Here is an 18309-nt window from a genome sequence, read left to right as displayed (position 1 = left end):
TTTGCTGGTTAATTGCATTTTATAGTTGAGCTAAAGACCTGTCATCTGTTTCTGCGGTTTCATTTATCTTACAAATAACCTAGAGAACGTGGCTGAAAGCACCTGTGCAGGCCATATAAGCACTTTGAGGGAATTTTCTCATATGCCTTTTTCGTTGGCGAATATTGGTTTTCCACACCCCACTTGCCCGCATCAAAAGAGAATTACATTCTGCAAATTAATGCCGTTAAAATATTAAGGGGGGAGAAAATGAAATGAAAGCACCTGTAAATTCATCCTTTCCGGCTTTCTCTCTTCCCCAGTCCTCCCAAACTCCGCCTGCCTCGCCCCTGTTTCCACTGGATTTCCCACCGTTTTAGTGGGCTGCAAATTAATTTACATTCACAATAAACAGTGCTAAACTAACCCTTAAAGAAAGCACACACACAATATCCAAACATTGCTCCTTCTGCAGTTTACACGGTCGTGTTTTCCTTTCTTCGAGGCAGTGTACAGTATATTCCCACTGTGAATGCTGTCCCCATTCCTTGTAATTATGCAAATGACACATTAATGAGGTGTAATTGTGAATTCATAAAACAGCGGGGATAAACTGTATGAAGATGCCGCATCCTAATAAGGGGCGTCGGAAGCTTCATCACCGAGGGGATGCGCACGTTAAGTGTTTACCCACCATCACTACCTTAAGTGCCGCGCATTAATTGTGGGGTGGTGAGGGCCGGCTAAGAGTGTTTATACAGCCTAGGAATCACGCGGCGTTCAGCGTGACAAGCTCCCTTTTGTGTTTCAGATCGGAAAACAACTCAAAATCGACTGTGAAGCTGCGTGCTGCTGCCAACTCAACTTTATTTAGGCGTCCTCATTACCTGGAAACAAGGTAGACACCAAGTCATTGATCAGACGCTTTTATCCAAAGCAACTTACAATTGTTCAAACACCGACGGACGCAGCCATCAGGAGCAATGAGGGGTTAAGTGTCTTGCTCAAGGACACTACAGCATGCTAGCAGGAGGAGCCTGGGATCGAACCAGCAACCTTTAGATCACTAGACCACCAGCTCTACCGCCTGAGCTACCATCCCCGTAATACATGCATACAGTAAGGCACAGGATCTGTGTAAAAGGAAAGAACAAATTCCAGTGAGTTTCATTTCAAGTTGGCATCTTCTTTCACCCATGCTTCCGTTGAATTAGGCCCACTGGACCCCCAGAAGACTGCACGGTGAACCGTCCAACCCCCCCATACCCATGTCCAGCACCCTCTCTCTACCTCAATTCCATGTCTACATGCACAGGGGTAATCTTTAACTACCACCACGGCCACTGTACAGACATTCCCAGTTGCCTCCCTTGATCCCTAATTACCACCACCGATATCGTGCGGGCCTGTCCAGTGGCTGACCCCACTGGCACCTTCTGTTTGGGCTTCCTCAGTAGCCAGCGCCCATCCTCAACTACCTCCACCGATTCTGTGAGGGCCTGCCTAGTGGGTAACTCCACTGGCATTGTTAATGTCTGTGCTACCGCTTCCGTACCGGCCTCCGAGGTGTGTGTGTGTGTTATATATATATATACTGTGTATATATGTAAGGCAGATCTGCCTGCCACACACCACTCAAGTGGCTTTTTCAAGGCCCTCCCTCCGCACAGGGACAGACGATGCAGAAACATGTAGAGTAGAAACATCAGTTTATTGTAGAGAGTGGGCTAGGTGGAACACGCCCAGGAGCAGATGGACAACAATGTCCTAACGAAGGCTTTTCTCTTGTGTGTGGGGATGGGGGTTTTACCTGTTTCTTGTTGATTACTTACAAGTAAGGTATACAGCCACTGATCCTTGTCCCAATCACCGAGACCCAGGAGAGGTGTGATTGCTCAAACCACACCACCCCCACACCACAATATATTTTTTCACACTTTGTTTGCAAGGTCCAAGTTAAATGTAAATACATATGGCAGTTTATTTCAGGCAGAGAAGGTGTACTGTGTGTGTGTTTAGCATGGAAAACCTTAAAGCATAAACCGATCAGCCACAACATTAAAACCGCTGACAGCTGAAGTGAACAACATTGATCGTCTCGTTCCACACACACGAGGGGGAGCTACACAATATTAGTGGTAATTAGTACATTTAACAGTCGAGAAACATTTGCAAATTTTCAACCAAAAAAGCAACCCAGTCCCACAAGATCTTTTACACGCGTGCAAAAACTGTTACTCAACATTTAGATTAAACAATTGACAAATTGATATTTTACGTCAGTAGGACCTAGCGACTTGAGATTGAGGGAGTGATGAGGGAATCTGAGATGACAAAACATTAAAGCCCTGTCCCGAAATAACAGATTTGCTCCAAAAGGAAGTGATATAAGGATGTAATGCGATTTTGTCCGTTATTTGTCTCATCGGTCTCAATATGTGACGTTGATCATGGGACTGTGTAGAAAACGTGTTCTTTGTCAGGTGCAACAGCCATGTGTTGGGGTGTAAACAGAGCGGGGTGTTGTATAGGGGGACTTGAGAATTGACATGCTGGCATCATAAGTGCATACATAACGAGACAATCGATTGAAAGTCCCAATAACCTAAATTAAAGAGCGCACTCTAAACGGGGATGCAAAATGTTTGCAATGTCATGAAAATACTAAAATGAATCTAACGTGATAATACAAAACCCAGTGTGGGGGATAATCATTTTTCTTCCTGAAGTACACTGTAACAAGTCTGTCTGTTGCGGGGTAGGAGATGGACCAGGAGGCAGGTTGAACAAAAATAGCCTTATCTGGGCGTTTATTTCTGCACAAACATAAAATTCACTTAAATTCACCCTTGCTGCTACGTCACCACGCTCTGCAATGGGACCCCGCCTCGCTGTCTGGGAGAGAGAGGTGAAACGACAGTAGATTTCCCTGTAAATAATCTGCTAATTATGTCAATCCCCTGCAGGTGCGTCCCCTTTGGGTTGCCAGTGCTGGCTCTCTCCACATGCAGATGCCACCAAAACCTCTACCCACCGCCACATACAGGATACCCCTACCGCCCGACTCAGACCGGGGGACCGTCCGGCCGACAGCTAACCCCCTCCAGAGCGAGGGAGAAAGTCAGCCGCCACCATCTTAGCCCCCAGCTTATGGATAACTTTTAACTTAAAAGGCTGTAAAGCCAGACGCCACTGTGTGATCGGAGCATTGGCATCCTTCATGCAGTGCAGCCATTGGAGCGGGGCGTTTTCCCAAATAGAGGGTGAACAGACACCCCAGGAGGTAATTCGGTAGAGCGATCATTGCCCACTTGACCGCCAGCCACTCCTTCTCCATGGTGCTGTACTTTGTCTGAGAGCTTTCTGCTGATGTACAGCCCCGTCCACCTCCTGGGTCCAAACGGCGCCCAGCCCTCCAACCGAGGAGTCTGTCTGCAGGACAAAAGGGAGAGCAAAGTTAGGGGTATGGAGCACTGGCTCCCCACAGAGAGCCTGTTTAACCCTCTCAAACGCCAGCTGGCACGGACCACACGGTCCACTGGACCGCATCTGAGGCAGCCTTGCGGGTGAGGTCAGTAAGGGCAGGGGTGCTCAAACTATTGGTCCCGGGGGTGGGGGTCGCCAGAGGATTTTCTGAACATGCACAAAAAAAGGAAAGTGTTTTACATTTTATTTTAATAATTAAAAGAAAAATAAATCTGAAATAATTCTCGGTTATTCAGTAGATGCACAACGAAGAACTTTTCAGTCGGCTACATTTTCCGTAAGAGACAGAGAGAAAGAGACAGTGCGCACCTGTGTTGTGTGCGTCTGCACCGAGCGTCTCTGTAACCATAGCAACTCACTCTCCCACTCCTGTCCCTGACAGTGCAGGAGAGGAGGAGACACTTTGCTGTCAGAAAAACTACTGCTGCGCTAACTCTCTGCACAGCATGCATGGGAAAACGTTACAGTGTGATAAAAATGCATATGTTTAAATTTACAAGCTTCAATTCATCAAAATGCAGGACATTCAGGCTGGTTTCAGCACATCTGGTCAAAATGCGGGACTGTCCTGCACAAATGGGGACGTTTGGTCACCCTAAACACAAACAAAGCACTAATGAACAAGACTATTTTCAAGTGATATGGGCGATGATGGGGTGGAAAGTTACATATAAGCTCATGAAATATACAGTAATGTCAAATTTATCAAAAAGCATAGCGGCACAAATTATAATTTTAACAGCACAAATGGTAATTATTTTATTCAAATTCTGATCAAATGGGGTGCTGAGGTTTATAGGTGAGGTGTACTTAACTATGCTGTTAGATCAAACATCGGCGAGTCGGAATGACGGGTCACGAGACTTTGCCTTTTTTTAGGGGTTACCAGCCAAAAGGTTGGAGCGACCCTGTGTTAGGGACCGGTCACCACTGAACAGTTAGAACAATAGCCTGTCATTTCCAAAAATCTCCTCACCTGTTTTTTGTCTTGGGCCTCGGGCAGGCCGCAATTGCTGCTGCCTTATTGATCTGAGGACGCACCTGCCTGCCACCCAAGTGATGCCCCAGATACCATATTTCCCTCCATCCAACGGCACACCTCTGAGTTGGCTATCAGCCCCGCCCGCCTCAAGGACAGCCCCCACCTGCTGCATATGCTGCTCCCAGGTATGTGGATGATATCATCCAGCAGCAACGCCACATGTGGCATTGCTGCTGGCACCACACCCGGTCCATGAGGTGCTGGAAAGTGGCTGGGGCCCCAAACAAACCAAATGGAAGTGTGAGAAACTGGTTCAAACCGTGCGGAGCGGAGAACGCCGTTGTGGGAGTCTCTACCCACATGTACGGGTTTAGGGAGGGAGACGGCTTCGTTCGGGCGGTGGAGCGCCGACATGGCCAGGATTTTATTCATGCTGGTAACAGAAAGTCTCACTGGCACAACAGAAAGATAAACTAGAAATGATTGACGGAGTTTGTTTTGCGTGGACGTGCTCCAGACCGCAGGTGCGCCGCCGCTCCCCACCGAAAGACAGAACATTTAAGAAGACCCTCCCAGCCGGGTCCGAGTAATCAGCGCTAAAGAGGCTGATTGGGCAGACCCGGAAAAGCTGCGCCACCACAGCCAGCCCAGCCCCGTCCCCTGCAAACGTGGCTCAACCAAGCCCCCTTTGTCTGCCACAGCCATTTTTCCTTAGACTCTGGCGACAGGGGAATCTGCCAGTAGCCCTTGGTCTAATCCAGTATCGTGAAAAAGTAGGCTGTGCCAAGCCAATCCAGGAGTTTGTCGACCTGGGGAATTGGATAGGCATCAAACTTTGACACATCATCCACCCTGCAGTAGTCCACACAACTGTTTTGATCCATTACCATTTGGCGAGTAATTTGGAGCCAGACGTGGGAAGTGAAACGAGGACCTTATCTCCCGGTGGGAATTGTCTCAGCTGAGCCCCTTTGTCATACAGGTGCAGTTGCCGTTCCTACGCCTGGAGCAAATTCTCCTGTGACAACTGCCCAAGTGTATGGAGTTTTGCTCTCAGGTCCAGGACGTTTTGAATCTCATTTTTACTTGCGCTTGATCCTATCTCCTAGCTTTCTTTAAGCAGGTCAAACACACCCTGGGCTTTCTACCGAATAGAAGCTAAAAGGGAGAAAAGCCTTTGGAGGCCTGGGGAACCTCCCTCACTGCAAATAACAGAGGCTCCAACCACCTATCCCAATGTCGTCTATCCTCATGGACAAACTTATGAACCATGTTCTTCGGTGTTTTATCAAACCGTTCCACCAGACCATCTCTCTGGGGATGGCACATGCTGGCCCGAACGCAGGGAACACCCAACAATTTGTATAGTTCCCTGAACATGTGTGTCATAAATGAAATAGACACACGCCATTATACGGTTCAGTGTTTTGTTGTAACCCAGGGAACCGGCCATATGATTGTCATGACCCACCTGGAAAACCATTTCCCGACGGCTTTTCGGCACAAGTAATTGCGTAACCGCCTCCTCTGTTTAAATGTCACAAATCAGTCGATTCCTGGATTACGCAGAAGGACGGGTGAGCGGGAGCTACGTCAGTGGACACCAGTTGACCATCTATTTTCATGGCCTGGTCAAAGGCTGGGCGCAGGACCTCAGGAGCCTGTGTGCACTCGCTTGGAGGCCCCCCAGCCGGATCAGACGACCCTGCGTCTCCATTGAGCACCGCACACCACTCACACATCTCCGCCGGTTGTGAGCGTGCCCCCACTACCTCCCTAACTAGCCTATTTAACCCCAGCCAATCAGTCCCTAACAACAGGGGGCGCGTGAGGCGGAACGGCGGCCTTCATTCTATGCTTTCCCCTTATAGGGAATTTCCACCGGCACAACTAGGTACTCGTGAATATCCCCATGCACACACCGTGTCCTCACCCACGACGCCGCCACTTACATGTCGACGCTGCTACGTCACCATGCTCTGGAATGGGATCCAACCTCGCTGTCAGAAGAGCGAGAGGTGAAACAACATCGGCTTTTAAATAATCTGCTGATGACCTCATCTCCTGCAGGTGCGTCCCCTTTCGGTTGCCAGCGCTGGCTGTCTCCACCTGCAGATGTCGCCAAAACCACTCCCCACCGCCACATACACATTTTCATCCTTCAGCTGACCTCCTCAGACTGTGCACACAGCTATTCTCTGTGTTTTCCTTCGTGGGTCTTTTTAAACACTGGCTGAGAACGTTTCCCCACTCATGTCACCGGCCATGAGTGTGAGAGTGGCAGAGCGATGGTGTTTTGCATTCATGACACATACAGATGTCTGGAATCAACTGCACATGTCAGGGCCTTAATTAGTTTCAACACTAAATCGATGGGGGCTGATTAATAAGACAGGGGCTAGTGCGAAGGTTGAAGCAGGTTACTGAAACAAGAGAGCTTGCTTAAGGAAAAAAAACTAATTGTATGAATTATTGAGCAAGCTGTCCTTCCATTCTGAGCAATGATGCGATTGAGGTTTTCTTTCAGAGTGGAATAAAAATAAAAAATAAAATAAAAATCCAGCCCATTTGACCTTGAATTAAATTTCTCTTGATGTGATTTCTCCTTCACAAATGAAGCAGATTCCTCAATGGCAGCAGGACGCAGGGATTGTTGTCATGTTGTAATGAACAGTCACAAGAATATTTAATAAATATCTGCTATTTGAGTGCTTGAGGGTCAAAGGTTTAATATTTATTGGCCTACTAAGCCAGTCGCTGTCAACTCATCCCATAACTTGTCATCAGACCAAAGTTTCAGCTATGCAAGGAGACAAGCTACGTTGCTCAGGTCTGCTTAGCTTTGGTGCCCTCTAGGCCAGTTATTCAGGTAACGTGAGTAGAGCCAATGATCCAGGCAACGTGGGTGAAGTCTATCATCCAGGTGGCTCGGGTGGCCCCGCCCCCAGCCCCGCCCAAAACAGGAGGAAGTGAGGACTTCTGGGTTTGGCATGACCAAGGTTTGGAGACCCGAGGTGGCATGCTATTGTATTGAAGCACACACCCACCCGAACCAAACAAATCGGACACAAATCAATACATACTTTAACATACAGTACATTTTATTATTGATTTAGCTGAAGTATCTTGGAATCATTTGAATCCTCGTTTTTTTGGATTCCTTTCAATAAAGCCCTTTAAAGATTTTACATCCAGATTTACGTTGGATTTTTGGATTATTGGAGCATTGAAAACAAGCCACGAGAAGCAAGGCAGCTCCAACAGCAACAGTCACTGTGAGTAAAATCAGTTTCTCTGTGATGGAACATGTTTGATGCTGTTTGAATGTTGAAGGTGCAATGTGGAACGCTGCTTGAAAGTTGCAGATAAGTATGAATCCCAATCTCTGACCGAGGAGGAGGAGGAAGAGGAGGAGGAGAAGGAGAGAAAGCTGCTTGAGTTGAAAAATAATCCAATTGTTCCATTGATGGATGGTGATGAGGATGATAAACATAAGTTTGAACTGCTTGATGAGCAGGTTGAACTGTTTGTTGCTTTGAAGGCTTTTTAAAGAGTCTCAACGCACACCTGTTCCCTTCCTTCGACATGGAAGGCCGCGGGGGGTCGGTGGAAAACCTTGGGCCGCGGATGCCAGTAAAGCTTGGCTACAGACCTGAGGGGTCACAGAGGATGTGAGGACGGGCGGGTAGCTCTGATTTTAGAGAGAGGGAGAGAAAAGGGAGAGGTGATGTGGCAGCATGCAGTGTTCGAATTAGGGGGAAGTCAGGGGGAGCTCAGCCCCCCCGAAAAGAGACTTGAACGCCCCTGGATGCAGTAAAAGCTGACATTTGGTGTGTGTGTGTGTGTGTGTGTGTGTGTGTGTCGTGAAAAGTAATACGTTATGAAACATTTTCTTACTAATAACAATATATTTCCTGCAATGGTTGATGACAGTTATCTTGACTTGTCAAACATGCACTGTTTCACCGACGGCAGCCGAGTGTCCCACCCCTTCTGTCTCTGAGCCAATCATGGCGCACGGACGAAGAAAAATAAAAACATTGTCTTACGTCCATTGTACAAAACTTTTTTTTTTTTTTTTTTTTAAGTGTTGGTGAAAGACATGCATGATGACACCATTGACGGATTATTGTCACATTTGGCTGCACGCGACCGCGCCGCAGCAGCACGACATAATCATTTACATCTTTAGACCGCTCGGAGGGCTGCTTTTTAACATTTTTAACACGTTTGCCCCATCACATTCAACGTTTCAGTGAATGAAAGATACATCTTCAACTCTGCAAACATGTCAAGTCGGATTTTGATTTATATCGCATTTTTCCGCTTATTTTGAGTTTTCTCTGCGGACGTGGGGACCCAAGGCGGGTGTTTTTACATGAGGCCGGTGTGAATTGGCCAGGGGTTTGTGTGTGCGTGTAAAATAGGCGAAGAGGAAGAGAATACTGTATATGCTGTTTCGGCATGGTGGCAATGCAGTATGCAAACTAAACAAAACAGTCATTTTTGCTGACCCTCTGCCCCAAACCCCGAAACAAGGACCCCCCCGAAAGCCAGAGTGTAATTTGAACACTGCCAGCAAGCCACAGCAACTGTCCAGGAGAAGGGAAGAAAAAAGAGAGAGACCCCAAAAAAAACACAGATGTGCATCAGACAAATAAAGCATCTTTCATTCACGTAAGCGGCTGTACCGTCCGCAGGAAATCGTATTAGTGTTCAGTAGGCTGCAGATTGAGGAGACAAAGGAGCCACCGAGCAATAAAAAAGGAATGAAAGGAAAAAAATGAATAGTTCGCTTTGGCAAGTGATATCTAGAGGAAATAGTCGTTAAGACCAAATTTCATGAGCCCAATATACGTCATTAGATTTCTAAGTGAGGGCCCATCTTTCTAAATAGAAGAAAGAAGAAACAGTCTTTAATTGTCACACGACACTCCACAACACATGCTTGCACACACACACACACACACACACGCACATGCTTGATGGTGGCCGGTGAAATGGCTCCTCTGCTTTTGACCCATCCTGGCTTGTCCTTCCTCCGGGGGCACAGCCAGGAGCAGTGGGCAGCATACGTGGACGCGCCCGGGGACCAGGTGATAAGTGTCCATCGCTGGTCAGACGATGATGGGTGCATGTTTTTGGTGGGGGTCCTTACTGACGTGAGGTGGAGGAAACCCCATGTGAACACGGGGAGAACATGCAAACTCCACACAGAAAGGCTCCTGTTTTGGAAGATAACCCGCCGGAGCACGGTGCCAACAGCGCCCCAGGCGGGAATCGAACCCAGGACCTTCTTGCTGTGAGGCAGCAGTGCAATGCACTGCGCCACCGTGCCACAAAATACCCCAAAAACTGAAAACCTATCTGTCAATCAATAGCAAAAATATCACTTTACCAAATTGGAACGACAGATCTTTCCATAAATAACTAGGATCTACAGGTCTGGTTTCTCTCTGTTTCACCTGATTTGCACATTCACTTAGAAAGACAATTTTCACAGGAACATTGCCAATGAGTAACCAAACTGTGCAATCTGTGGTCCAGCTTGTTTCTCCCGTCTAACGTGGAAATGCTTCATTATTTCATTCTCACATTTTTTTCCTCCAATTTGTTGTTTTGCGGTTTAAAAAGATTAAATGTGTATTTTTTTAAAGCTTCCTCCCTGATCACAACTGGGAGCCCATTCCAGAGGAAGGAAGGAAGGAGTGCAGGAAAGGTTTGGTTGTTTGCAGATTTCCTTCTGACACTTTACACTTCATTGGCTTTGTTTTTGCACGGAACTTTTCATGTGATCAGTACGGTGTTGATACAAGCGTGACATGATTGGATTTCTTTGTTTCGGTTAACATTCCATAAAGAGCGTCAGAAAAAGCTATTTCAAAATCTTGAAAATTAGTATGATTTGGTTCAAATAAAGCTCTGTGTCCACCTCATTTGATGATTGTCAGCATTTATGAAAGATTAATTGTACAGGTATCCAGCTTGAATTTGAGAAAAAAAAAATAGGAAATACCATACGTCCATATGACCTTCTGAGTTGTAATGTACATCAATTTGGGCATCCCCAATAAAACAATTATATCCTGATCTGCAAGCCCTTATAAGTAAATTATGGAGTGGTCTGGAAGATGAACAACAAATTTCACACACATACACACAGAGAGAGAGAGAGAGAGAGAGAGAGAGAGAGAGAGAGATCCCTGATGGATCGGCGCTCTCTCGCCGATCCATCAGGGATTGATCGGGGAAATAACGACTTTATAATACAATGCTGAACTGAGAGAGAGAGATCGTGCTCACATTTATTTTTAACAGGACCGAAGGAGGACTTTGCCATCTTTAACATTTTCACCACACATTCAAAGTCAGGAGTTTAAAAACTTGTTTTTGCGCACAATAACTTGAACGTGTACTCTGAACCAAGGATTCACAAAGTAAGCAACTCAAGGACTGTTTCTCCACTGACGAAGCTGAACACCTGGGAACCACGCTGAACCTGAGTGAGTACTGCTAGTCTGGGGTACCTTGAAATCCCAAAAATTGAACCAAAAGTGAACAATATCAAAGTTATCCTTATATCTACATCTTTGGAGCTTGGATATTAAACTAGGACCTGGATTCCAAGCCTTCTAGGATAATAGACTTGGCTGCAATCTCAAGTAACCCAGAGGTGTGAAGAGGAAATGTGTGAAAGCACTTGAAGCTCAACAATGGAAGCAGAGCAACACACCCTCCCCTCCACATATGCAAATGCATGTAATGCTTCCTTAGGCCCTGCACACCTCCTCCATATAGAAGCCATCAAAGCACAGTTTCCAACAGAAATCTGAAATTCCTCTGCAAGGAAAAAGCACAGAGATGAGCTCCAGAAGAACAGTCCAGAGACACTTTTTCCTGACTGTCTGGAAAATGAAAAAAAAAAAAATCCAATCTCATTTTCCACATTGACAATCCCTCTGCATGGCCACTGCCATAAGAGATCACCACCCACCCATTAATAATGAGGTTAGGGATGGGCAGTGTAGGGTGGGCACTGAAAATAAATCCACATAATGAACAGACCACTGTACATGTCTACAAGAAAGGTACAGTGATCCTGGGCGACCTGAGTACCTCTGAGGAAGACTTCTCCAGAATCAGAGAGAGGGCACAGGAGAAGAAAGGCTAGTCTGGTGAGGACACCCCAACCACGGACCAACTGGACACCCACCTTCAGCTGACAACGGCACAGAAGAACCCCACTTAAGCTGCCTTCACACATGCACTGCAACCCTGAAATTATCAGGACATTACCCGAATGAGCTGCATGTGTGAACCCAAATGTCTGAATCATTTGGACCGGACATTTCCCAGCCAGCACCCTTTTACAAAGTCTGAATAATGTCCATAATGCCCATATGTGACCAGAGCAGGTGATTGTCCGGAGCATTCATAGTGGGCGAGTGGGCGTGTCACATGTTGATGACGTCTCTATCATACGCCAGTTATTTACCTTTATGTGGATCTTCGTGCACGGACCGCAGAATGCTCCAGACAATGACCAGCTCTGTTCTGTTTACCGGACTTTGTACTTGGGTGCTGCCTGGGTAAAGTCCGGTTAATGTCCGGTCAGACATTTACATTCATGCAAACAGCTCCTCAAGGTAATTTCTGATTATGTCATGGTTGCAGTGTATGGCCGTTTCACGTACCATGCGCCACCCAAGTTGCGTGTTCAGGGACTTCCAGCACAGAGACACAGAAGACGGGGTTGTAGAAAACACACAAGTTTATTGTGGAGAGGGGCCTTGATAGAACAAGCCCCGGAGCAGAGGGACACAGGTCATGACAGGGCTCCTCTCTTGAGTGTGTGTGGGGATGGGGGTTATAACCTGTTGCTCACAAGACCAACCAACGAGCAACTCTGATCCTGGCTCCCTAATTACCTAGATCCAGGACAGGTATGGCTGCTCAAACCACACCACCCCCACACCACACAGTGCATGTGTCAAAGCAGCTTACGACAATGAGGAGGCTTTACAGCAGAAGACGAGACAGCCCAGGGAAGAGGTGCCAAAGCTCCAGGAGAAAGCTGACCAGTGAACGACCTGTGAGAGCCCCCCCCCCCACAGGAGACAGCTGAAGAACAGAACCCAAATGAAAGACCCAACCAATTAACAGAACCACCAAGGCAATAGCTCCAAACCCAAGGAACCCCTCCTCCAACAAACCACAATACCAAATCTCCAGAAAGCAACCCGACACAAAATCCACAAATTTTGCTTTTGATGGACTCACATGGTAAGTATGTGGAAGAGAAAAAGCCTTTCCCTAACCATGAAGTTGCTTATCTCAAGTGCCGGAATACCAGCCATGTTATGGAGCTGCTGGCGGAGGACCACCTGGGGTCACCTAGCCACATCATCATCCACACCAGCGCAAATGAACGAAAAATAAAGGAAGAAGAGGTGACAAACTCTGTCAAGGGAGTGGCAGAAAAAGCCTCAAGCACATTCCTCAGCAGAAAAATTATCATCTCCACTCTGCTATCCAGATGGGACTTCCACCTCACCTTTTTCCAAAGAGTAAATGCACAAATCTCCAGAGTGTGTAATGAAGCCTGTGCGTGTGTGTGTGTGTGTGTGTGCGTGCACGTGTTGTAGTGTGGTGTGCTGTGTGACGATTAAAGATTGTTCTTCTTCTCTTCCTCAAGGCAACAGTCCCAACTTTTGCAAAGACTCTGAAGAAGGTCAGACTCAACCGCCGATCGAGCACATCCTACAGGAGCTACAGAGACATATGCATATGTGTCCCACCACAGCAAAAGCCGCCATCTCGTGCATTTCTAAAATCTCCAGGAGCAGCCAAATAAGTTGAAAAAACCTTTCTTGAAGGAAAATGAGATGCATACATGCACACGTCATCGTCTGACCAGCGATGGACACTGGTTACCAGGTCCCAGGGTGCGTCGATGAATGCTGCCCACTGCTCCTGGCTGCGTCCCCGGAGGAAGGACAAGCCAGGATGGGTTAAATGCAGAGGTCTCATTTCACCGGCACCATCCAAAGCCTGTGTGTGTGTGTGTGTGTGTGTGTGTGTGTGTGTGTGTGTGTGTGTGTGTGTGTGTGTGTGTGTGTGTGTGTGTGTGTGTGTGTGTGTGTGCATGTGTTGTAGTGTGGTGTGTTGTGTGATAATTAAAGCTTCTTCTAACCTTTAAATCGTACTACTCTTACACACACAGAGCCAGTGTATTGAAACTGCGAAGAAGAAGAAGCGTCACTCACCTAACGTCACTTCCATAAACAGACGGTTAAAGCGCAGCATGGGGGTGTTTCGGTCTGTGAAAACGTTCTTCTCCGTATCGTTAGGGATTACGCGAAGCGGGTGGAGGAAGCTCTGAATCATATCTTTGACCTTAATCTGACCAGTGCGATGGATCCAAGTCAGTGTAAGCAGCGCGTACTGGACTTCATTTTCCGCCAAGATAGTGAGTTCTCCGACTGGGACGCGGAGAACGACAGCAACGCTGAATCTGAAATGACCCCGGACAGTGGATTTCAAACTTAATGTGACAATGAAACAGAATATTTCCAAGAACCACCTGGAGGAGACCGACGATACGTCCGTTGTTGTTACAACGGAAGAAGTTGATGACGTGATGAAGTCCGTTGAGGTTCGTGACAGATTTTCTGAGACTCATAATATTGATAGACTCCGTACTTTTAAACTCCAAAATAATTCCACTTTTATAAAACATGTATATTATTACTGTTAAATAAAAGCTTTTTTAAAAACAAAAATAGTTCTGTTGTTGAGCTGTTTGTGCCCATTCAGCAGTATGTTAAGTAGCGATGAGGCTTTGTTTGTCCGCCAACTCCATTGGCATTCTGGGAGCTGAATGAATGAACCTGGTGTTGGTAAAATTTTGGAGGTGATTATCTCAGAATCAAAGTTTGCCACACCCTTGTCATTAACAAGTCATAGCTTTAAAAATATTTGCTTGATTTGCACAAGTGACACTTGGTTTGGAAGCTCTGATTCTCAACTTTCAAACGATGCAAAAAAAAACCTCGAAAGCCGCCAAATGACCCTAAAGTACACGGTGGGTCACATATGGACAGGCTGAGAGCAGAGCAAGCCCAAACCCTACACCTGGCGGAGCCCCACCCCGTGACCTGAGCATACACCAGATGCTCAGCGAGCTCCATGCAATCATGGTCCAGGTCAAACCATGGAATACAAATTTTTCACTATTTCATCCTGGAATATACAAGGTCTGAGGTCAACCGCCTTTGGTATTAAGAGCAGAAACCCAGAATTCACCAAAGAAATTGCAAACACAGACATCATCGTCCTACAGGAGACATGGTACAGAGGAGGTGGTCCCATTGGCTGCCCTGTAAACTACAGAGATCTGGTAGTACCATCCACAAACCTAACAGGGATCAAACAGGGAGAAGACTCAGGAGGCATGTTAATATGGTATAAATCAAAACGACCACGCTCCATTAAGCTCATCAAAACCAGAGCTTTTTACATCTGCTTAGAAATAAATAAGGAACTTACCTCAACCTAGGGAAAGATCTCACTGTGTGCTACCTACATCCCCCCCCAATGGAATCCCCATATTTTAAGGACGACATGTTCTCCGTCCTGGAGGAGGACAATTTCCAGTCTCATGGCCACATTGTAGTCTGTGGGAACCTAAATGACAGGCCAGGACAAGAACCTGACAGACTCAGCATGCAGGGAGACAGGCACCTTCCAGATGGTGGAAGCACCCCCTCTCCCATATGCCCCCCACCCACCGACACATCTACGACAAAGCAACAAACAAACATGTGTCGTGTCATAGCGCTTCCAGAGGACTCCTGTGGTAGGTTCCCCTACACCTCAAATAGAAACGCCAAAAAAAAACAAACAACAATGACAAATGGTTTGAAAATGAATGTAAAAACCTCAGAAAGCAATTAAGGAACCTATTAAACGTAAAACATAGAGAACCAGGCAAGCGGAACATACTGAATGTCTTCACTATGGTGAAACATTAACAAACATTAAACAGTAGAAAAATACAGTAAGGAAAAAAAGAGACCAACGCGTTAGAAACCAGCCACAAACCAGTGAGGAATCTATAAAAAACAAACCACTTCTGGGAAAATTGAAACACTTTAAACCAACAAAAACATGAGGACCTACCCATCCAAAATGGAGATGTATGGGTAAACCACTTCTCCAATCTCTTTAGTCCAACAGAGAGGAATAAACATCAAAAACACATACAAGATAAACTACAAGGTTGAGAGTCAGACATAAAAGACCAGATCAGAACCAACTAGGCTCCCCAATTACACTGAAAGAACTACAGGACAAAATAAAATCCCTCGAAAAACCTAGAAGGCCTGTGGTGTTAACTGAAATGATAAAGTTCACAGACCTCAAATTCCAATTTGCGATACTAAAACGCTGTAACATCGTCTTTAGCGCTGGGACGTTTACCGATACTTGGAACCAAAGACTGATAACAGCGCTCCACAAAAGTGGAGACAAATGCGACCCCAATTACTATCGTGGGATCGGTGTCAACAGCAACACCGGGAACATCCTCTGTTTGATCATCAACCACAGACTCCGACAACTCCTCTACTGAAAATAATGTCCCGAGAAAACCCCAAATTGGCTTTTTACCAAATGAACGTACGGCAGACCATATCTTCACCCTCAGCACCCTAATTGAAAACCAAATCAACGAAAACAAAAGCAAATTATTCTCCTGCTCTGTTGACTTGACTGAAAAAGCCGCCGGTTCGATTTGGCGCGAGGGTCTGCTATAAAAAAAACCTGTTAGAAAGTGGTGGTGGGGGAAAAAACAATGACATCATTAACTCAATGTACACAAACAAGTGCAGAAAACACACGGACCACATTCCTCAAAGTCAGGGGGTCGGACAAGGATGCAGCTTGAGTCCGACCCTCTTCAACACACACATCAGTGATCTGTCGAAGGCGTGTGAACAGTCTACAGCGCCTGGCGTCAGCCTAGCAGACACACATGTCAAATGCAGACTGTTTGCAATCAAAGAAGGGCTACAGCAGCACCTTGGTCTTCTGCACCACCTCTCCCGGACCTGGGCCTTGACAGTGAATCTGACCAAGACAAAAATTATGATATTCCAAAAAACACCCAGTCTCCAGAACCACAAACTTAAACTATTTCCGAGATACCATTGCTCTAGAACAGGGGTGCTCAATAAGTCGATCGCAATCTACCAGTCGATCGCAAAGGTAGTATTGGTAGATCGCATGACATTAAAAAAATAGACGTCAGCCTATCATCCATCCCGTCACTTGATCGATATACAGGGCAGCCAGTCAGATGACATCTGAATTTTTCTGACACTTAGGTCACTGCGCATGCGCAAACAACGGCGCTAAGTGCAGCAAAACTTACAAGCTAGTCAGCGAGTTATCTCCAATTTTTAGCCCTCGGTTTTTTCTCTTAAATCTAAGAAAGGGTATAAAACTGAGTGGGGGAGCTGGACCAAGTAAGAAGACAAAAACTCTCATATCACTTTCATACGGAATGGGAGGAGGACTTTTTTTTCACGATGACATTTTCGTGTTTGCGTTTGCCTCATCTGCCAGTCTACCATCGCAATACCAAAGAAGGAAAATGTGGAGCGGCATTTTTCGGACTGTTCATGGTAAATACGACACCGACTTCCCGCTGAAAAGCGAGCTGAGAAAGAGAAAGGTGAAGGAACTAAAATCCCAGTTGTCCGGACAGCAGTCATTTTTCACACAACAAACTTCAAAAGCGAAAGCCGCCACCGAAGCATCGTTCCGGGTGAGTCACGTCATCGTGAATAACAAGAAGTGCTTCCAAGACGGAGAGATGGTAAAAGAGGCATTCGTTGAAGCAGCTGACTCATTGTTCCGAGACTTTAAAAATAAGGCAGAAATATTATCTTCGATCAAAGCTCTCCAGCTGTCAAGAAGTACACTTACACGGCGCTGTGAAGCCATGGCTGAGGATTTAACCCGGCAAATTTGGAAGGACATCGGAGATTGCGAGTGTTTCTCACTGCAGTTGGACATATCTACGGACGTGAGTGACACAGCCCAGATGTGCATTTTCATTCGTATGGTGTTTAGTAATATCACTACAAAAGAAGAGCTACTAACAGTACTGCCCATGAAAGAACAGACGCGAGGAGAGGACATATTTCAGGCGTTCAAAAACTTTAACGAGAAAACCCAGCTCCCAGTGTTCAAATTGGTGTCTATCACCACGGATGGAGCAGCCGCAATGGTTGGCCACTTGAATGGATTTATTGCCAAGTGCAGGCAGGACGATGCTTTCCCGGACTTCCTAAATTACCATTGCATAATTCACCAACAAGCGTTATGCGCTAAAATGCTCAACATGAAAGAGATCATGGATGTTGCAACGAAGATCGCCTGTTCTATTCGCGCCAGATCTCTTCAAATCTCTTCTCTTCGTGCACATCTGGAGAAGGCTGACTGCGAGCAGTCTGAGTTGTTGCTACACACTGGCGTGAGATGGCTCAGTTGAGGGAAATTCCTGCAAAGATTTCGAGAGCTCTGTCCGGAGATTAAGGAGTTTTTCCGTGTAGCTGGACATGCAGAATACACGCAACTGAGTGACGGTCAGTGGCTGTTAGACTTGGCATTTTTAACCGATCTGACAAACATGTTGAATGACCTTAATCTAGAGCTGCAAGGAAAAGACAAAACAGTGATCAATATGATCAGCTCAGTTAATGCTTTCAAACGAAAGATGCACCATCTCTCCCCAAAGCTGCAGCGCCATGATTTGGCAAACTTCCAGAACCTGGCGTCGGAGCTGGGGATGCAAG

The sequence above is a fragment of the Zeus faber genome, assembly GCF_960531495.2.
Source record: "Zeus faber genome assembly, chromosome: 3".
NCBI lineage: Eukaryota > Metazoa > Chordata > Actinopteri > Zeiformes > Zeidae > Zeus > Zeus faber.
This window is presented reverse-complemented; position numbering follows the sequence as displayed.